The sequence below is a fragment of the Heptranchias perlo genome, chromosome 11 (assembly GCF_035084215.1).
Source record: "Heptranchias perlo isolate sHepPer1 chromosome 11, sHepPer1.hap1, whole genome shotgun sequence".
NCBI classification, from domain to species: domain Eukaryota; kingdom Metazoa; phylum Chordata; class Chondrichthyes; order Hexanchiformes; family Hexanchidae; genus Heptranchias; species Heptranchias perlo.
The window spans coordinates 66,382,302-66,405,144 of NC_090335.1; the positions used below are offsets into that span (position 1 = coordinate 66,382,302).

The 22,843-nt window shown below is 43.6% G+C and overlaps 1 protein-coding gene across 1 annotated transcript in view; it reads right to left on the reverse strand.

The window, feature by feature from the left end:
• kcnj15 (potassium inwardly rectifying channel subfamily J member 15) overlaps window positions 1–22,843 on the reverse strand; it is a 277,287-nt gene that overhangs the window by 215,413 nt on the left and 39,031 nt on the right. The window contains exon 3 of the transcript XR_010964488.1: window positions 3,990–4,032. The gene's annotated coding sequence lies outside the window, so the exon portion shown is untranslated. The remainder of the gene's footprint in view (window positions 1–3,989; window positions 4,033–22,843) is intronic.

Sequence of the window (22,843 nt, forward strand, 5' to 3'; positions counted from 1 at the left end):
ATCATACAGATTTATAAAAATTCCAAATAGTAATTGGGAAGTAACCTACTAGTAGCAGAGAAAGAGAAATACAGTTTTCTTTTGTGGGTCAATAGAGGGCGAGTTATGAAGCTTTCAGAAGCCAATTCATTACAGCCAATATTCTTTCTGATCTGGATGAATAAAATTTGGAAAATATAAAGCTCTAAATTAATTTTCTTTTGTGACCAAGGCCAAATTTGGCATGGGTTCTTTGCTACATTTGCGTCGTGTAAATCCAGAGTTAAAGACCGACTTGACTCTAGATCGAAGCAGAGTGAGATTCCGTCAGGGAGTCCCACTCCACTCCATTCTGGAGTCATATTCTAACTCTGGGTTTAGCCTGCACTTGCACTACAACTGTAGTGTCAGTGTGAAACAAAAACACTTTGCACTGTTGGCTACCTATGTAGTGTAAATGCACCCTCACTTATTTTTGGTTCTCCTGTAGTCCTATTTGCATTTGCAAGTACAACATGCCCAAAATTGCGAACCTGATCAGGGGAGTGATATGCGCAGAGCTGCCATTTTGTTTTCTAAACACTTTGGTATTTTTCTGAAGAAACATCTGAACTCAAATTGATTTGGAGCTTGTCTCCCAAGTTTCAGTACAAATGTTCCTCAGAAAAGACTAAGCAAAGATGGGAGGACTACAAAATGCTGCTGTCATGGAAGGAGATTAAAAAATCTCCACAACATTTTTTCTTCAACATTGACAGGAGCTGGAGATATATGTCGGCTGCTTGATGATACATATTCTGAGGAGCATTGAATTGATCTCCTTAGATATATGAAAAAGTGCTTTTACATTTTGACCATCCATTGTTCCCAAAACAAAATCTGTTATGTACACAATATTAAAGATTACATTTTGAAGGTGCATATCCTGACTTTAAATAAACGGTTACACAGCACAACGAGACGTGCGGTGTCACAATCTGTCTTTTAGTCCGTTCAACTTTCTGTTTTCACGGGAAAAGGAATATTTAGGACTTCCTTTTCCAAAACAAGCCTGCTCAGTTAAGATAAAAAGATTTTTTGTTTAAAAATACCAAAAACTGGACATTTGAAAAAAAAAAAACAGGAAGTGCTGGAAATATACAACAAGTCAGTCAGCATCTGATAGGAGAAAAGATGAGTAAATGTTTCTGGTGTAGAGTCTACTCTTCCTAATTGGAAATTGCTTCATTCAAATTATCTGTTCATTTGAATTGAAATCATGGAAACTCCTCCTGTGCAGTTTTGTTAAAATTGCTTAATTTGAACAAGTGAAGAATTCAATTTTTTGAGCAATATGTGGCTTCAAATCAGCAACAGCAGACTGTATAAACCCTTTCATCACTTCTGCCGAAGAATCTACATCCAGAATCTATCTTTTCAAATCTTAATCTATCTTTTCTCTCTCCAGGTGCTGACAGATTTTCTGTGTACTTCCAGCATTTTTTGCTCAGCTAAGACTTGCCTAAGATTTTGAGTTTAATTCACCCTGGTACCATAGCAATGCGTTTGCATAAAGAACATTACTGGGACTTCCTGGATTTTGAATATCCGACCATCCAAATTGAAAAAGGAACTGACAGTCATATAGAAACTTAACCAGTCTCACAGTATTGCCTAAGTTTGAGTGATTCCTCTCTTCAGTGTGTAACTGACAAAACTTACAACATTGTATTGAGATAAATGTGATACAGGGATCTGAACTACTGTTGGTTTTTAGACTGCTTATGTACATAGAATTTACAGCACAGAAGCAGGCCATTCAGCACAACTGGTTCATGCCGGTGTTTATGCTTCACACGAGCCTCTTCCCACCCTACTTCATCTAATCCTATCTGCATATCCTTCTATTCCTTTCTCCCTCATGTACTTATCAAGCTTCCCCTTAATGGCACCCATGCTATTCGCCTCAACTCAGCATTATAACCACTCTCTGGGTGATTGGATTTAAAGCCAGTCACAAAATCAAAACTAGATAACGATACCTAATTTTTGCCAGAACTGGGTTCAGTGACCTGCAGGGTGAGGTAAGGGCAATGGTGGGCGGTGATGTGAAGGTGAATGTAAGCAGTCTTAGTGATGGATAGAACATTTGATGCTCAGCTCAGGGTCGAACAGGATGCTTGAGTTGTGTGTCATCTGCTTCTGCTCAAGCAAGCAGTCCAGAAAGGGAGGATGGATTTGGAGACAAGTGGATTTTGACAGCTGCCAAATAAGATGATTTTGGTCTTCTGGAAGAAGTTCTGGCTCATCTATGACTTGATGTCCGACAGGCAGTCTGACAATATAGAGGTGGACATAGAGTTGAGGGTGGTGGTGAAGTGCTAGAGCTGGGTATGAACAGCATATACATAGAAACTGTCCCAATATCTATGGATGGTTTTACAGATGTAAATGAAGAAAAACACTTTGGGACATTTTACTACGTTAAAGGCGCCATATAAATGCAAGTTGTTGTTGTTGAAAAAGAGAGGACCAAGGATGGAGTCTTGGGGATACTCTGATCTTTATAATGTTTTTTATATTGTTATAATTTCCATTTTCTAATTGATTAGGGAAGGGAATTTTCTCTTGACGAGGCTTTGTGACTCTCCTACCGGTCAGAAATCTAGGGATCCCGTACAGATACTGACACACTACTGGGAAGCCCCTACAGATACTGACACACTGCTCGGTACCCCCTACAGATACTGACACACTCCTGGGTACCCCCTACAGATACTGTCACACTCCTGGGAACCCCCTACAAATACAGACACACTCCTGGGAACCCCCTACAAATACTGACACTCTCCTGGGAACCCCCTACAAATACCGACGTGCTGCTGGAGACGTTCTCCATTTAGGCCGTTTCTCCGTGGTCCCTGCGATCTTTGGTTGAAGTTATGACATGCTATTGGGAGAACCCCCACAGATATTCCACCCCAAAATATCAGCTACCAGAAGGAAAACAGCACAGTCGTTGCAAAAAATGTTTCTTTTAATTCATATGCAACTGAAAGAACGTGCTATCATGCCAACCAAAACACAAATCTGATTCCATCATGGACCCCCTTGGATCCCCTCATAACCCACTGAATTCCCTGGTATTCCGATTTGTAAACCTAACATCTAATGCTGCTCTGTAAAGCCTATTCTACTTACTAACAGTACGTCATGCTTGCTGCCTGCAGACTGCTGATTTGACATTTTGCCCAGAGTTTCTCCTCTCTTCAAGTAGGAGGATACTCAAGTGCATGTTGAATGCTGAGCTGTGGGATCAATTAACAGTACACCATCTGGATCCCAGAGACTACTAGTTCACAGCATCATTCCCTGGGCAGTGCTGAGGTAGCCGATCTCCACAGAGATGGCAGTGTGGGCGCTGCAACTCGCGTTCCTGGCCCCGGGGCTAGGCAGGAGGAGAAAGAAATCATCCAGGATTCCAGTTCTTAATCATTGACCAGAGACTTCTTCTGGGAAAGCCCGTGTGTGTGTGTTGGGTGAGAACATGCTAAACATGACTGTGATGCACTCCACGATAAAATAGCCTGTCAACATTTATTGTCTAAGGTAACCCGTGACAAATGGCCATTAGTCCCTGAAATGTATGGGTACTTCTATATTGTTAACTGAACACATTGTAGCAATTACATTACAAGGTATCTCTTGTTATTCTTAGACAAAATATTCTAGAGGGTCTGGAAAATAATGTAGCTAGTTATTACCACAGTAATTTGAGTGTTTATTTGGACATAACAGTCGTAACAAGGATAAAAGACAGCACATTGTTACAAAGATTTAACATTGGACATCTTATTACTTAAGTAGTGATCTAACTTGTCACTGAAATTTTTTTATCATGTCGGCATTAGAGAAAAAAACCGGAGAGTTTCGAATGGAGTCAGGCTGGAATGAATATGTAGAAAGAGTCATTTTTATTTTGAGGCAAATGCACATGCAATAGATGCCAAAAAGAGAGCAGTTTTTCTTACCATCTGCAGACCTGCAACGCACATCTGATTGTTCCTGCCCAGCCTAAAGACAAAACATACCAGGGGTTGGTCCAAATGGTCAAAGAACTTCTGAGCCCAAAGCTACTCGTTACTGTGGAACAGTTCAAGTTTAACCAACAGAGGCAAAGAGCTGATTAAAATGTTTCTCAGTTTATGGTAGGACTTCCGGAGGTTATTTCACCTAACCTCCGAAACCGTAAGGTCATCCCGGTAATAGTAAGAAAGAAAGGATTAGCTAGAATGCACAGGGGGTGGCCTTCCCTAGATAGCAACTATAGAAAACGCTGTTCATGAGTGTCAGAATCAACGTACCTGCAGAAACTAGTACTTGGTGATGGCCATCAAAACCATGGAGGCAAATTCATGCTGATTTCGCCGAGCTGAAGATATGGAAAACAGTTTCAATGGTGACGATTGACGTGTTACGGTATTTCTTTGCCTGATATGGACTTCCTCTAGAGCTGGGGCTCAATTTCACCTCTCGGGCGGGATCGCGGCAAAGCGAGCTGCCTACACGTCCGGGGCTGCAGCGTGGAGGCCGGTTTTAATGGCCGGGCCTCATTAACACGCTGATGGCCGACTTCCCGATCAGAAGGGCCGGGAAGTAGCTGTCCGGCCGTCAAAATCGGGCCGCTGGGGCCCACAGGCAAGATTCCCGTCTGGTACAAGGTAAGTGTTCCAGGAGGGGAATCCTGGTCAGGGGAGGAGGGGGTAGGGGAAGCCCAAGGCAGGGGAACCCAAGGTTTCCTGGTTAAAAACTGGGCCTCTTCTGGCTCTTGATGCTGCTCCCGGCAGGTTTGGCTTGATGGGGAAACCATCATTGCTCCCTCCACGCAGGCCTCAGGTTAAAATAGCAGAGAGGGTCCTGCTGGCTTTGGGCCAAAAAATTGCCACTGCATTATGCAATTTCTAGGCCTTGGACTTTTCAGTTCTTTTCTCACCAACTTCTGACGACTACTCCCTATATCGGCATGAAATTTTACATTTAGCCACACAATCCATCCTTCCAACTTCTCTAAGTGAGATTGCCAATAGAGTGCAACAACAACAACTTGCATTTCCATTGCGCCGTTAATGTAGTAAAAACATCCCAAGGCACGTCACAGGAGCGTTATCAGACAAAATTTGGCACTGAGGCACATAAAGAGTTTTTAGGAGAGGTAAGTGGTAGGTTTTAAGGAGCGTCTTAAAGGAGAAGAGACAGGTAGAGAAGGGGAGAGGTTTAGGGAGGGAAGTCCAGAGCTTAGGGCCTAGGCGGCTGAAGGCACAGCCGCCAATAGTGGGGCGAAGAAAATTGGGGATACACAAGTGACCAGAATTGGAGGAACGCAAAGATCTCGGAGGGTTGTGGAGCTGGAAGATGGTTACAGAGATAAGGAGGGGCAAGGTCATGGAGGGATTTGAAAACAAGGATGAGAATTTTAAATTCGAGAAGTTGCCGGATTGGGAGCCAATGTAGGTCAGCGAGCACAGGGGTGATGGGTGAACAGGACCTGATGCAATTCAGGATATGGGCAGCAGGGTTTTGGATGAGCTCAAGTTTACAGAGGGTGTATGGTGGGAGGCCAGCCAGGAGAGCATTGGAATATTCGAGTCTGGAGGTTATAAAAGCATGGATGAGGGCTTCAGCAGCAGATGGGCTGAGGCAAGTGGCGGAGACAGGTGATGTTACGGAGGTGGAAGTACACGGTCTTAGTTGTGGAGAGGATATGGGGTCGGAAGCTCAGGGTCAAATAGGACGCTAAGGTTGCAAACAGTCTGATTCAGCCTCAGGATTTGTAAAGAGTAGGTCATGCCTGACGAAACTAATTGAATTTTTTGAAGAGGTGTCTAAAGTAGTGGACAGGAGAAAGTCTATGGATGTTGTTTATATGGACTTCCAGAAGACATTTGATAAAGTCCCACATAAGAGACTGTTAGCTAAAGTTGAAGCTCATGGAATCGAGGGCAAATTATTGACCTGGTTAGGAAATTGGCTGAGCAGCAGGAAAAAGAGAATAGGGATAATGGGCAGGTACTCAAATTGGCAGGATGTAACTGGTGGTGTCCCACAGGGATCTGTGGTGGGGCCTCAACTATTCATTGTATTTATTAATGACTTAGATGACAGGATAGAGAGCCACAGATCCAAGTTTGCCGATGGCACAAAGATAGGCAGCATTGTGAGCAGTGTAGATGGAAGCATAAAATTACAGAGAGATTAAGTGAATGGGCAAAACCATGGCAAATGGATTTCAATGTAGGCAAGTGTGAGGTCATCCACTTTGGACCTAAAAAGGATAATCAGAGTACTTTCTAAATGGTGAAAAGCTCGAAACAGTGGAGGTCCAAAGAGACTGATGGGTTTATGTATAAAGATCATTAAAGTGTCATGGACAGGTACAGAAAATAATCAGAAAGGCTAATAGAATGCTGGCCTTTATATCTAGAGGTCTAGAATACAAGGGGGTAGAAGTTATGCTACAGCTATACAAAGCCCTGGTTAGACCGCACCTGGAGTGGCCTTGGAGAGAGTGCAGCGTAGATTTACTAGAATGATACCTGGACTCCAAGGGTTAAATTACGAGGAGCGATTACACAAACTAGGGTTGTATTCCCTGGAATTTAGAAGATTAAGGGGTGATTTCATCGAAGTTTTCACGATATTAAGGGGAACTGATAGGGTAGATAGAGAGAAACTATTTCCGCTGGTTGGGGAGTCTAAGACTAGGGGACACAGCCTAAAAATTAGAGTCAGGACTTTCAGGAGTGAAGTTAGGAAACACTTCTACACACCAAGGGTGGTAGAAGTTTGGAACTCTCTTCCGCAAACGGCAATTGATGCTAGTTCAATTGTTAATTTTAAATCCGAAATTGATAGATTTTTGTTAACCAAAGGTATTAAGGGATATGAGGTTAAGGTGGGTGTATGGAGTTAGGTCACAGGTCAGCCATGATTTCATTGAACGGCGGAATAGGCTCGAGGGGCTAAATGGCCTACTCCTGATCCTATGTTCCTAAACAGTGGCTGGGAGGGGGATGAAGTCCGTGTCTAAGGACAGAATATATTAGCAGCTTTGTGCTGTGGATCTACGTCAATAGAAATTGAATTGAGATTGCCCAAACTCATTTTGCACAGGGACTTTACTGCTAGCAGACAGAGGAGTCTTCAGGCCAGTGTTCTGAAAATCAGTCCCAGGTGTCAGTGATGTGTGCTAACCCACTGTACCGTCCAGTCACATGACTATCATTTTATGAATTACAGACCTGTGTTTTTCTCTCTCACATAAAGAACTGCAGTAGTATTTTTTTCCTTTTACGCTATGTAAACAACATTTATTGAGACCAGTGCATAGACTGGAAATATTTGAGGTTAGCCACAGTAGGGAGGATGGGGGAGAATTCTCCTCACATAAAAACACTTAAAATGCTGGCCTCAGAGGATAAAGCTACGCCAATCATAGCCTGTGTGAAAAACGTGCTTAGAGACGGAGGGGGGCATTGGGGAGGGGTGGGGGCAGGGTTCATTCCTGAACCTCTCAAGCTTACTCTTGGCAAGTAGACCAAGAAGTGGCCTTGACGGTTCCTGTGGAGATGGGTTTGTATCTGGTTGCATCTGACAGCAGTAGGCAGCAAGTGGGGGGAAGAGAAAAATAAAAGATAAATGGAGGGGTGTGGGAATGAGTACATCCTCTCTGCCTTGCTTCATTGCTCCAACCTTCAAAAGTCTCCTTAGAATGTAAAAGGTGATATTGGTCTTTGGTGGTCGAGTAAAATGAACCCATTTTCCACCCTGACTGATTTTCTTCTTCCATTGAAGACAATGTATGTCATCGGACCACGATTTGCATTTTAAAAGGGGTCCTAACCACCTGAAACAGGCAGGCGCTTTGGGCACCCAGCAGGAGGCCCCTTTCAAAATGGCACCGGCCGCCTGATTGGGGTTAACAGGGCGGTACGGCTACTGACTCCATTTCCAGGCTGTTACCGCTCCGTCACCGCCGATTTCAGGGGGTTAAAATCAGCCTCCTAATTTTTCCACATTTTTGCTAGGTATCTGATTTTCCCTCAGGACACTACAACATGTTTAACAGCACTATATAAATAGAAAGAACTTGCATTTATATAGCGCCTTTCACGACCTCAGGACGTCCCAAAACGCTTTACAGGAAACAAAGTGCTTTTAAAGTGTAGTTACTGTTGTAATGTAGAAAACGCAGCAGCCAATTTGCGCACAGCAAACACCCACAAACACTAATGTGTTAATGACCCAGATAATTTGTTTTTAGTGATGTTGGTTGGAGGATAAATATTGGCCAGGACATATAAGTGTAAGTTGTTGCTGTGTAACTTTTTTGATTATTATGTAATACATATTTTTAACATTCATTTGAACCAACTTTTTTTTTCCTGACAGAAGTTTCTTTGTAAGTCGCACCCCCCTCCTCCTATTTTGTTTGAGACATTAATTTTTAAGGCACAGCATGTGCAAGAGAAGGAGATCAAGGGCAGCAGTGTACTGCCAGTCTCTTAATTAATGTAGCAATGCAAATATGCTCACTGGGACCAGAGTGCAAGGATAGGGAAACATTTGTCTTGTTTCTGTGCAGTAAAATGTAATATTTGATTTGAGGTACTGCCTGTGCTCCTTGGCCCCATAACTGGTATTGTCCGTAACAGAGTGTCCATTATCCTCACAAAACTACCCCCGGCCATGTTGAGATTTAGCGATAAATCTTCCCCACTGCGCCTAACCTCAAACATTTCCACTGCTCTCAAAATATATTGTTGATATAACGAAATGGGAAAAAATGCTAAACCAAGCAGTCTTAAAGGAGTATAGCATTGCATTGTCTGGTAATGTGCCTTGCAAGTCATACACACACCAAAGATTTTGAAGCAACGTGGTAACATAGTAGTGAATGAGCACTTAACGTGTCTGTCTGAAATTCCTCTTTCCGCTATGCGTTAACCCATGGGTTGACTCCCCCACTAAAACAGCGGAGAGTGGAACAGCAGTGTGGGTTAAGCGTTCTTCTGCTAATATCCCGCAATGTAAACAGAGAAGTTCAAATGGTGTCATTGGTGAACTCCTGATGTTATTGCGCTGCTGATCATGACAATCAATATGAATTTTTAAAGTTTAGGTAAAAATGAAAACAAGATTTTTTTTCCACTGAAAATATTCTTGCTGCTTTAGACTTGGTGTCTCCTGCACTGCATACTTATCCGAACAGTCAGCGTTGATTTGGAACAGGATTTACAGCACAGGTTGTTCACTCACTCAGACACGTCCACCCTCACACACTCATTCACTCACTCAATCAAACACACTAGGGGTGATTTTAAACCCCAAGAACGGGTGGGTTGAGGGCAGGTGGGAGTTGAAAATAGTTGTTCTTTTGGGTCACAACTGCAAACTTTTCACACTTTTCATTCCCAGTGGGAAGCCTGTACTTTTCCGTGCCGACGTTAAACCCGGAAATAAAGCCGGGTTGCGGTCGCAACCCAAAAAACAACTATTTTCAACTCCCACCCATCTCCAACCCACCCATTCTTGGGGTTTAAAATCACCCCCACTGGGTTTGATTTGCTACTTTCTGCCCAGGTGTAAAACTGCCATTGTGGATCAGCTGTCCGTTATAGAATTGATTTCAATGGGAATGAAAATCAGGCAGTTTCTATAACGAGTGGCTGATCTACAACTCCAGGTTTACGCCCAGCCGACAAGTGAGAATCTTCCACACAAACATTCAAACAGTCACTCAAGCATACTTGATCACACCGCATCTCGTCAGTAGTACATCCAGTTCTTGTCTCCCCTGGCTGGAGAGTCTAGATCTGGAGGACATAGTCTCAGGATAAGTGGTCGGCCATTTAAGAGGAGGAATTTCTTCACTCAGAGGGTTGTGAATCTTTGGAATTCTCTACCCCAAAGGGCTGTGGAAGTTCAGTCGTTGAATGTATTCAAGGCTGAGATAGACAGATTTTTGAACTCTAGGGGAATCAAGGGATATGGGGATCAGGTGGGAAAGTGGAGTTGAGGTCGAAGATCAGCCATGATCTTATTGAGTGGCAGAGCAGGCTCGAGGGGCCGTATGGCTTACTCCTGCTCCTATTTCTTATGTTCTTACCAGGGACCTAGGTTAGATTCATTATCTGTGCTGATCTCAGCAAGGGCAGCTTGAAAGGTGAAAGTATTACATAGAATTACATAGAGCTTACAGCACAGAAACAGGTCATTCGGCCCAACTGGACTATGCTGGTGTTTATGCTCCACACTAGCCTCCTCCCACCTCCTCTTTATCTAATCCTATCAGCATATCCTTCTAGTACTGAGTGCCCCTCCTGACTTATCTGGGGATACAGAGTTAGAAGGCCTGCTGGCCAATAGCAGATGTTTAAAACCCATGGTGTGTGTTGAATGGCCACTTGCCCCCATATATGTTGCATTTGAAGGTGTTATGGTTAGTTCAAGTCAACGGTTCTCTGCGCAGCATTGCATGCTGCAATGGAGCATGAAATAATGCCAATGGCACGTGCAGTGGTGACCTTGGTAACACAATATATAAGTACAGTAGGAGCAGCTCTCGTGAACAGAGCTGCTTTGAAATATCATGATGTGGAGATGCCGGTGATGGACTGTGGTTGACAATTGTAAACAATTTTACAACACCAAGTTATAGTCCAGCAATTTTATTTGAGGAAGGAGGAAGCCTCCGAAAGCTTGTGAATTTCAAATAAAATTGCTGGACTATAACTTGGTGTTGTAAAATTGTTTACAATTGAAATATCATGATTCATATTACCTGATTAGTATCCTGAAATTGTTTTTGGAAACGCATACATAATACTTAATGATATTATACTCAAAATGGAAAATCACAATTGACGATTTGAATATATATCTTGGCAAGTATTAACTCCTCACATTCATGATGGATGAAGCATTGATTTAGTTCTGGGAAGTGAAGTGAGGCAATCTAATTGACTATGACAGTAGGAGAACTATTGGGAAATAGCCCCACCACAAAATGGTTAGATTCAATGTCAAAATAAAACAGAGTAATGAAGAGTCAAAGGTAAGGATGCTGGACTGGAAAAAGGCATGGTTTGACAAGAGGAAATCTGGCCCAAATGAACTGGGCAGATAGCAAAAAGGTTGACGGGGAGTCAGTGATGAGCAGCCATCAATTTAAAACTGTCACTAAGGAGAGAGGTTAGAAGAAATTAGCAGCCTCTGATGCTCCTGGTGCTGGTTTCTGCTGAAGTTAGGGTTGCCAACTCTGGTTGGACGTATTCCTGGAGGTTTCATCACATGACTTCCCGCCTCCAAATGCCCCGCCCAATCAAATAGCCTTTTTTCCGCATCTCCAATATTTTTATAAATAACAAACGAAAGTGTTCCAACAAAAGAAAAAAAACCCACCATTTTTAAAATGTTTTTTCTCACGGGTTGCTCACAGCATTGTCCGGGAGATTAATCCTTAATTCCTGGAAACTCCAGGGCAATCCTGGAGGGTTGGCAACCCTAGCTAAGTCTATGTAACTGAGTGTGTGGCAATTCAAGGCTTCAGTTACCTTCAGTTTGGAATGGACTGCCCAGGGAGGTGATCGAAGCTTGTGACATCAGTAACTTTAAGAGGGAGTTGGACAGGGCATTTAGTGAGAAAATCAATTAAGGGACGTACATAGTGAATTTTGTTTTGAACTCTAGGGGTCAGCCAGATATAACCATAATGGTACTTTCCAGTCCTGTATATTCCTATGGACGTCTTGAGGTAAGGACCTTGTGGCAAAAGGTTTAGAGCAGTGGTAAGCTCCACTGCCTCTAACAGTGCCATGCAAATAGCAGACTGTTCCTGCGGGTCTTTTTCACCCAGATGGCACACTTCAGTCACAGTCACCCTACTGAGCCTGACCTCACTCACACAGTGCTCCTCCTTCACGTCCAATCAGCTGTCCAGACTAAGTCAGTTGATTACTACAGCAACAGACAAGGGGACTGGAGGTGTGTGCGCTATGAGTTTAGAAGAATGAGAGGTGATCTCGTTGAAACGTATAAAATTCTTAGAGGGCTTGACTCGGTAGATGCTGAGAGGCTGTTTCCTCTGGCTGGAGATTCTAGATCTAGGTGGCATAGTCTCAAGATAAGAGGTTAGCCATTTAGGACCGAGATGAGGAAACATTTCTTCACTCAGAAGGTTGTAAATCTTTGGAATTCTCTACCAGAGGGCTGTGGATGCTGAGTCGTTGAGTATATTCCAAATTGAGATTGATAGATTTTTGGACATTAAGGGAATCAAGGGATGTGGGGTTGGGTGGGAAAGTGGAATTGTGATAGAAGATCAGCCATGATCTGATTGAATGGCGGAGCAGGCTCGAGGGGCCGTATGGCCTGCTCCTGCTCCTATTTCTTATGTTCTTATGTTGTTATGAGTCATCTACCGCCTATACCTGCTGCACTTCCATCTCTCCTCCTCAAGCTGCATGAAGGATAGCTGGTAACATTTGCTCAGGTACAGGAAGCTTCAATTCATAGAATCATAGAATCATAGAGCACAGAAGGAGGGCATTCGGCCCATCATGCCTGTTCCAGCTCTTTGAAAGAGCTATCCAATTAGTCCCACTCCCCTGCTTTTTCCCCACGGCCCTGCAAATCTCTCCTTTTCAAGTATTTATCCAATTCCCTTTTGAAAGTTACTACTGAATTCTGCTTCCACACCTTTTCAGGCAGTGCATTCCAGATCATAACAACTCGCTGCATAAAAAAAATTCTCCTCATCTTCCCCCTGGTTCTTTTACCAATGACCTTAAATCTGTGTCCTCTGGTTACCAACCCTCCTGCCAGTGGAAACAGTTTCTCCATCTCTACTCTATCAAAACCCCTCATAATTTTGTCATTGCTTTGCTGATACTTCAAAACCCTGCTGATCACTAATGTCACTGTTGTCCTGTAAATCTTTTCTCAGTTTGTTCTGCAGCTGCATAATTTTGCACAAGTCTTTCAAGCCTTAACAAAGCCATAAGAAATCAAATTGGTTTTATTCTCCCTCTTGGCGAATGTTTGTGAAGCCATTTTGGGATCAAAGAAATTCTAAGAGCATGATATCATGAACAGTATTTTAGTGATCAGAAGAATATCTAGCCCATTGTTTGTAGTACCTTGGTGTATAATCTTGTTTTCCACATAAAATTAAGTGTGAACAGGTTGGTTACTTAGTTGTTTTCAGTCTGGTCAGTGCGACAGAGCTGATGTTACAGACTAATACTGCCATCTTCTGGAAGTAGCCCATTCATGCAGCCCACATAGCTTGACTTGTTAATTTAAACCACCAGCTGTTAAAACATACCAGGTATTTATATGCGCGGTTAATAATTCTGCACAATATACAAACATCTTCAGATGCCCGGACCGATCAGGAGGGATCTTGCAGGGGTCTCCGTGCTGCATGAAGATTAGCCATGGATGAGAGACCAGGAAGAGGCTCACCTACAAGTCAAGTGCCTAATTCGGATATGTAACGCACTGATCCCAACACCCCTGCGACCGTTGCAGAATGTCTGGCCGAAGACGAAAGAAGACATGCCAGGAAAATCGGCGGGCACCAGAGCCACACTGGCTGCTACCGCCATTACAGCACCAACCATATCTGCAGGCTTTGCCAGGCTTGCCCACCTGCCAATGACTGAGCACAACTGCCTTTGTAGGCTCTGGATCAGTATACTTTGACTTTTGCTGCAAGGAAACCTGCAACCAAGCAGCAACAAAGGCATGACACCTCCAGGTTTCCCTCCAAGTCACACACCGTCCTGACTTGGACGTAGATCAGCCGTTCCTTCATCGTCACTGGGTCAAAATCCTGGAATTCACTACCTACTGTGGGAGCACCTTCACCACACAGACTGCAGCAGTTCAAAAAGGTGGCTCACCATCACCGTCTCAGGGGCAACTAAGGATGGGCAATAAATGCTGGCCTTGCCAGCAATGCCCATATCCCAAGAAGGAATTGAAAAACGACTGCCAGTGGCAGACAAAGCTACCACCACCCTCAACTTTTCTGCCTTCCATTTATTCCAGGCTAGCACTGCTCTATCAGCTAAGATGGTGGCCACACATATATTAAACCGGTAACTGTTGCATCAGTCAGCTTAACCAGCACGTTTACCGCCATTACCTACCAAAGTGCAACAGAAGCATTGCATGACTGGCCAGTTTCGCCACACTGCTGCCTTTAAGAAAGTACATTGAGGGGGGGGTTGTTGATGGCTGCCATTTGGCCATCTGACCAGCAGGTTCCTGCTCCTTCTTTGCCACCACCACTTGCCCCTCCTCACCTTTTCCATGTAAATCACCCAGTGCTATCTGAGTAAGAAGCTCAAGACCCACTGCAGTGAGTACAAAATTTAGGCTGACGCTTCAGGGCAGTACTGAGGGAGTGCTGCACTGTCGGATATGCTGTCTGTCAGATGAGATGTTAAACCACGGCCTCGTCCGGCCTCTCAGGTGGATGTAAAACATCCTGTGGCACTATTTTGAAGAAGAGCAATGGAGTTCTCCCCGGTGTCCTGGCCAACATTTATCCCTCAACCAACACCTGAAAAACAGATGACCTGGTCATTTATCTGAATGCTGCTGTGTGCAAATTGGCTGTCGGGTTTCCTACATTACAACAGTTTCCTACATTACAACCTAAAAAAATAGTGCTTCATTGGCTGTAAAGTGCTTTGAGAGCCCTGAGGTCATGAGAGGTGTTATACAAATGCAAGTCTTTCTTTTTTTCTATCTTCTCAAACTCACTGACAATGATGAGAGATGCAAGGTGTAGTCTTGTTTCACAGCCATTATCAGTGCTGCTCTTCTAGGCATACAATGACAGAAATGAAGAAATATTAGAAGGTGGAGCAGAGCAGGATCTCTACCTCTGGGAAGGTAGTGCTTGATATTGGCACTAGGTGGGAAGAGTGGAAAACATATTTATTACACCACTATTGCCATCCCTCAACTTCATCAACACAAAATGGACATCAACTAACAGTAGTAAAAATATGTATAGCACAACAATAACAACAACTTGCATTAATATAGCAACTTTAACATAGTAAAACATCCTAAGGCACTTCACAAAAGCTTAGCCAAAGAGGTAGGCTTTAAGGAGCATCTTAAAGGAGGAGAGCAAGGTAGAGAGGAGGAGAGATTTAGGGAGGGAATTCCAGAGCTTAGGACCTAAGCAGCTGAAGGCATGGCCTCTAATGGTGGAGCGATTAAAATTGGGGATGCGCAAGAGGCCAGAATTGGAGGAGCGCAGGGATCTCGGAGGGTTGTAGGGCTGGAGGAGGTTACAGAGATAAGGAGGGGCAAGGCCATGGAGGGATTTGAAAACAAGCATGAGAATTTTAAAATCAAGGCATTGCCAGACTGGGAGCCAACGTAGGTCAGCGAGCACAGAAGTGATGGGTGAACGGGACTTTGTGCGAGTTACGAGACAGGCAGCTGAGTTATGGATGCGCTCAAGTTTATGGAGGGTGGAAGATGGGAGGCCGGCCACAGGAGCATTGGAATAGTCAAATCCATAAACATGCATCAAACTGAGGTCAACATTCCTTTCAATGACCAATATAAACTGCTATCTGAGGACAATATATTTGAGTACCCATTTATCACAAGTGCACTCTGACTCTAAAAATATCCTGAGTCCTTTCAAAAACACGTAATAAAAATGCTGCAGAGGTTAATTTTAGTGTAAAGTTTATTGATCACAGATGCAGCGGCCTTGAAATTACATTGACAATAGCCGATAAACTTTTAACGCTTTCATGTGAAATTCTTTTACTGGAAATATCAATCCAATTAAAACAAATTTCAAAGTCAGTACCTTTTTAATTTGGTTCTACATTTTAGACACAGAATATCATACCCATACTCACACACGCACATACACACACATAAACATACATACATACACTCACTCATACACATATACACACACACATACACTCATTCACACATATATGTACACACATACATACAGATATACACACACACATATACTCACTCATACACATACACACACACACACACACACACACACGCATACACTAGGGTTGCCAACCCTCTTGCTTTGATCGGGAGTCTCCTGGAATCAGTTATTCCTCTCCTGGGCGCTGCTGCTGCTGACAAACCGGGAGAAGTTTGCTGTACGGGCAGTTCGCGCAAGCGCATAACCCAGATTGTCGCCGCTTGCAGCCAATCAGCTGTTGGCTCCCTCGCCAATTGCCGCACATTCGGTGAAGTTACATTAATGGTATTGGAGGGAGCTGCTGGCGGTGCGGAGTGCACCAGCTGGGAGAAGGTACGGCATGCGCAGCGATGCTGGAAGAGCTGGTGTGAAACAGAGGGTAGAAGGATGGACTGGACTGGAGCAGAGGCAGAAGAGTTTTGATGACGATTGCAAGAACCTGAGCCGGGGGTGCCTACAACTTCCAAGGTGTCAGCCGTGGCTCAGTGTGTAACAATCTCGCCTCTGAGTCAGAAGGTCATGGTTTCAAGCCCCACTCCAGAGATCTGAGCACAAATTCTAGGTTGACACTTCAGTGCAGTACTGAGGAACTGTTGGAGGTGCTGTTTTTCTGATAGAATGTTAAAACAAGGCCCAGTCTGCCCTCTCCAGTGGGTGTAAAAGATCCCATGGCACTATTTCGAAGAAGAGCAGTGGTGTTAAATATTTATTCCTCAACCAACACAAAAACAGATGATCTGGTCATTATCATGTTGCTGTTTGTGGGACCGTGCTGTGCGCAAATTGGCTGCCGCGTTTCCTGCATTACAACAGTGACTACATTTCAAAGGTACTTCATTGGCTGTAAAGTGATTTTGGACGTCCTGAGGTTGCTATAGAAATGCAAGTTCTTTCTTTCTAGAAGGTAGAGGAAAACAGCTCCGTGCGCTGCAGAAAAGTATTTGAATGGGCCCAGTTTGCATTATTGGCCGAGGTCAGCTCCATTGTAGGCAGACAGGCAGCGTGCCTGAACAGTGCTGTCCCTGAGTGACGATCGCGTTATCGGCCCTCTGCTGATGTGGCGCAGCTGCTCGCCCTTTAAAAATCAACAGTTAAAACAGCAGAGAGAGGAATTTCAGACCAAAACGTTTAGTATCCCCCCTGACTTAAATTCAAGGGCCACAGTCCCTCATTTTGAACAGATACATCTGCTGGGATAGTCAGAAGTATCGGCCCCGCTGAGGAAAGTTTATGCTTCACCTACAAGCAAGTGCTCGATTGGGTAAATCACCTTTCATGTTTTTTTGTTCTTAAACTGACCTTGATCCCAGAAATTGAAAGTGGGTGTTTATCATTTACATCAAGCAACACTCCCTAGAAAGATTTGCTGTGTATTTACTAGATGACACTGTTTGCAGTTAATACTTTACCAAGTTGTATTTGATTTTGTTTTTGGGATCAAGGCGCTCCTGGTTTAAGAATTTTTTTGTGTGTAAATATTACTTACAGCACAGAGGCGAGGAGTTCGAGCACGCTCTCTCTGTGACCTCTGTAGAACACTCACTGAGAGCTTTCCTAAATGTTGCAGCATTGCTCGGTGCTAGCTGAACAACTGAACTTTGTGGATATTGCAGAAAGAAGACAGCCATAAACACTCAAACCGTGTACTAGGGAGGGACTTTAATGAATTTTACTAGGGTTGGTGTGTGCCAGGGGACACAAGTTAAGAATTGAGGAAGTCAGGGCGAACCTTTCTCACCTAAAGTTATGGAACAAGCAATCAGAGAAGTTTATTTTGTTTATTCATTCTCGGGATGTGGGCATCGCTGACAAACCTGGTATTTATTGCCCACCCAAGGTGGTGGTGAGCCGTCCTTCTTGAACCGCTGCAGTCTGTGGATTCTATGTTTGATTCAGGCTTGCTATGATCACTTCAGAGGACAGTTAAGAATCAACCACATTGGTGTGGAGTCACATATAGGCAAAAACGTGTAAGGATGGCAGGACATTAGTGAACCAATCGGATTTTTACGACAATCCGACAGCTTCATGGTCACTTTTACTGATATCAGCTTTTTATTTCCAGATTTTTTTAAAAACTGAATTCAAATTCTCAATTTTCCACGGTGGGATTTAAACTCATTCTCGAGATTATTGGTCCAGGCCTTTGGATTATTAGTCCAGTAATGTAACCACTACACCACGGAACTCCATAACGTTATTGGAGTAGACTAGGCTTTCTACTCTTCCCTGATTGGGCAGTGACTCCCTCCTGAGCCCAGATGATTATCTGACCGTGGGTCATTATGGTACTGGAGGCCTCTGTCAGGGAATCCCCTAAAAACAGAGAGGAGTTCTGATGTGGTCGGCCTCAAGGTGGTGCTTGGAAAATTAGCACTTTTTTCCCAGAAAATTCTGAGCCCACCCCCTTCCACTTCAAGGTTGTGCAAGGCTGTGCTCCTGGAACATTTGCACAAGTCCTGGCTCTCACAAACAATTCCCCTCTCCCTTCCACCAACTATTGAATACTGGAAAATGGTAGGAGACACACCTGAGGCCACGGTTCCCTCATTTGCACGATGCTTCCACACACTAGGTCCTCAGGAAATGGGGAGAAGCGCACTGAAGGCAGGGGCACAGTGGATCTCACCCCCGAGCAACAGCAACAATAACAAACAACTTGCATTTATATAGCGCCTTTAACATAGTAAAACGTCCCAAGGCGCTTCGCAGGAGGGTTATCAAACAAAATACCAGGGCTGGAGCGCTTCAGCTATGAAGAGAGACTGGGAAGATTGGGTTTGTTTTCCTTGGAGCAGAGGAGGCTGAGGGGGGACATGATTGAGGTGTACAAAATTATGAGGGGCACAGATAGGATGGATACTAAGGAGCTTTTTCCCTTCGTTGAGGGTTCTATAACAAGGGGACATAGATTCAAGGTAAAAGGCGGGAGGTTTAGAGGGGATTTTAGAAAGAACTTTTTCACCCAGAGGGTGGTTGGAGTCTGGAACTCACTGCCTGAAAGGGTTGTGGAGGCAGGAACCCTCACAACATTCAAGAAGCATTTGGATGAGCACTTGAAATGCCATAGCATACAAGGCTACGGACCAAATGCTGGAATATGGGATTAGAGTAGACAGGGCTGATGGCCGGCGCGGACACGATGGGCCGAAGGGCCTCTATCCGTGCTGTATAACTCTATGACTCTATAAAATTTGACACCGAGCCACATAAGGAGATATTAGGACAGATGACCAAAGGCTTGGTCAAAGAGGTAGGTTTTAAGGAACGTCTTAAAGGAGGAGAGAGAGGGAGAAAGGCAGAGAGGTTTAGGGAGGGAATTCCAGAATTTAGGACCTCAGCAGCTGAAGGCATGGCCGCCAATGGTGGAGAGATTTAAATTTGGGATGCGCAAGAGGCAAGAATTGTAGGAGCGCAGGGATCTCGGAGGGTTGTAGGGCTGGAGGAGGTTTCATGGATAGGGAGGGGCGAGGCCATGGAGGGATTTGAACACAAGCATGAGAATTTTAAAATCGAGGCCTTCCCGGACCAGGAAGAACCTTTGCATCACTCATCCGCCTCAGATTTGCTGAACAATCATGAGGGGTGGGTGAAGGAAGCCGAAACCTATAAGTCAGAGGTAAAATATGTTTCTGGAGGCAGAAGGGACTAAGGGATATGGTGAGAATGTGGATAGGTGGGGTTGAGCATGTTGGGCTTAAATTCCTATGTGATGAATAGGAGATTTCATCACATTTTGAATCATAGAAAAGTATATACTTTTATTATGTATTTATGAGGGGCGCTGGTCATTTAAATTTTTTTAACTGCAACTGCTAGACTAGCTGAATGGATAAAATCACCAGAAAGCTCAAAAACTCTCTGTACAGAGATCGGATGGTTCTACGGTGATGTACTAATTGCAACTTTGCTTGCTTGTTTTGTGAATGGTCAATTGAGTCCACAGTCTAAACAGCCTTAATATGTTGATGTGCTTTGATTGTAAAGCCATTATAGTTGATCAAAGTGCTTCCTGATACCTTCTGCTTAGTTAAAAGGTTTGGTGGTTGTACTGTAGGGAATAGCTGGAATAGATTTTGACTGTGCACTAGTATAAAACGGGAGAGAATGAATCGGCAGCCCGTTTTACATCTCTCTCAATTTTTATTTCCATTGACCTTCTATTTCTTCCTTTACTAGTTTCTCCAGAGGTATCTGCAAGGCTCTTACATGTAGCCCTACATTTAACTGACTTTAGAAAAGAGTTGCACTGACTGGAGAATTGAAACACAAGTGATTTCTCTTCCAGCATTTCCTCTTCTTATGAAAAGCACGAAAGGTCATCGACCTGAAACGTTAACTCTGTTTCTTTCTCCACAGATATTGCCTGACTCGCTGAGTATTTCCAGCATTTTCTGTTTTTATTTCCCCTTCTTATCATTAATGGCAATCAAATCTGTGTGTTTGCAATCTGCTTACAGACTGATTATGGGCGTTTTATTTTTACAGGTTCTTACAGAGTAAAAAAGCCTGAAATGTCTGTAAATTGACTGTAAACACACAGATCTCATTGACGTCAATGTTATTATGAACTTTCCACATTAAAATCACTTCACGTAAAGGCTGGTAGTGTGAAAAGTGAGTTTTTATTCCATGGTGCTCAGGATGCTCGGAGATGGTTCTGTCAGGGTAGATCTATCTGTGGTCATCCTCTCATTGATTCTCATCTTTTCAGCTCACCACCAAGAGAAGGCAGCAGAGTTGCTGTAACCCATGCCGGGCTGATGCTTTATAGGGAAACTCTACTCAGAAAACAACAACAACTTGCATTTATAAAGCACCTTTAATGTAATAAAATGTCCCAAGACTCTTCACAGGAGCATTCTCAGAAAAAACTGACACTGAGCCAAAGACCAAATGGGTTCAGTAGTGTTGTGGTTATAGTGCTGAGATTGTGAGGTTGCACCAATTCTGGCCTCTTGCGCATCCCCGATTTCCTTCACCTCACCATTGGCGGCCGTGTCTTCAGCTGTCTAGGCCCTAAGCTCTGGAATTCCCTCCCTAAACCTCTCTACCTCTCTCTCCTCCTTTACGTCTCTCCTTAAAACCTACCTCTTTGACCAAGCTTCTCGTCACCTGCTCCAGTGTCTCCTTCTTTGGCTTGGTGTCAATTTTGTTTTCTGATTACACTCCTTTGAAGCACCGTGGGACATTTTAGTACGTTATAACACTCTATATAAATGCAAGTTGTTGCTGTTGTGAGCTCATATCCCACCTCGTGCAAGTTGTGAAACTAAATTCAGTAAATTTGATAATATTTGTACTGGAACCAGGAAAATAAAATGGACCACAAAAGCTGCTGGATTGTTGTAAAAACCCAAATAGTTCATTAATGTCCTCCAGGGAAGGAATCTTTAGCTCCCGATACCCGGTCTGCCGTACATGTGACTCTGGTCCGCACTGTGCGGTCAACCCTGAAGTGGCCCAGCAAGCCAGCAAGCCAGTTCCGTTGTACAAGCATTGCTATGAAGCACAATCTAGGTAACCAGTGATGGGCAATAAATGGGGCCTTGCAAGCATCACCTACAAAAGAGGAGCAAATAAATAGAGCACCTGGGCCCTGTAACTCCGCAAGGCCACCCCTGGTCCCTCAGCAGATACGGACGCTTCTCTGGGGATTCTGCTGGTCTCCTGCTGGAGTTAAAGTGGTAGCCCTGCGGAATATACCAGCTTCATACTGGTTGATAAATCTACAGGACCCTACAGCAAATCCAAAATGATTTCCCTCACGCAGATTTTGCAATGCCTGTTTTATATGGAATACAGTATCTCCCATGTACTGTAAATGCATTTAACCAAAAATATATAAAGTTTGAAATATAAACAGGGAATTGAGTTCTTTTTGCTATTCTAGTATCAGATTCAATTTTTAATCTAAAACAAACAAACATAGAAAATTACTCAAGATTCTTGCCTTCCGAAGAGGACGAAATGGAAAGTAAAACAAGTTGTTTACAAAAACTGCACTGGGCCCTTTTACCAAAAGCACGGATGTGTGCAAGCAGTTTTTTTAAAAATCTGAATGTGGGAAGAATGAGCAATAGAATTTTGTCCAATGCAATAAATTAGGACAGATTTTTTTTAAAAAGACGTGTATATAATCTCCTTAGAGCAGAGAAGTTTAAGGGGAGATTTAATAGAGGTGTTCAAAATGAGGGGTTTTGATAGAGCAAATAGGGAGAAACTGTTTCAAAGGGCAGGAGGGTCAGTAACTGGAGGACACAGATTTAAGGTAATTGGCAAAAGAACCAGAAGGTTGATGAGGAAAAATGTTTTTACGCAGTGAGTTTTTATGATCTAGAATGCACTGCCAGAAAGCATGGTGGAAGCAGATTCAATAATAACTCTCAAAAGGGAATTGGATAAATACTTAAAGGGGAAGATTTTTCAGAGTGATGGGGAAAGAGCAGGGGAGTGGGACTAATTGGATAGCTCTTTCAAACAGCCGGTACAGGCATGATAGGCTGAACAGCCTCCTTCTGTGCTGTATGATTCTATAATAGAACTGACTAAACCAGAGAGTGTATTGGAAAAACAATCCGTACCCTAATCATAGAATCATAGAAGTTACAACATGGAAACAGGCCCTTCGGCCCAACATGTCCATGTCGCCCAGTTTATACCACTAAGCTAGTCCCAATTGCCTGCACTTGGCCCATATCCCTCTATACCCATCTTACCCATGTAACTGTCCAAATGCTTTTTAAAAGACAAAATTGTACCCGCCTCTACTACTGCCTCTGGCAGCTCGTTCCAGACACTCACCACCCTTTGAGTGAAAAAATTGCCCCTCTG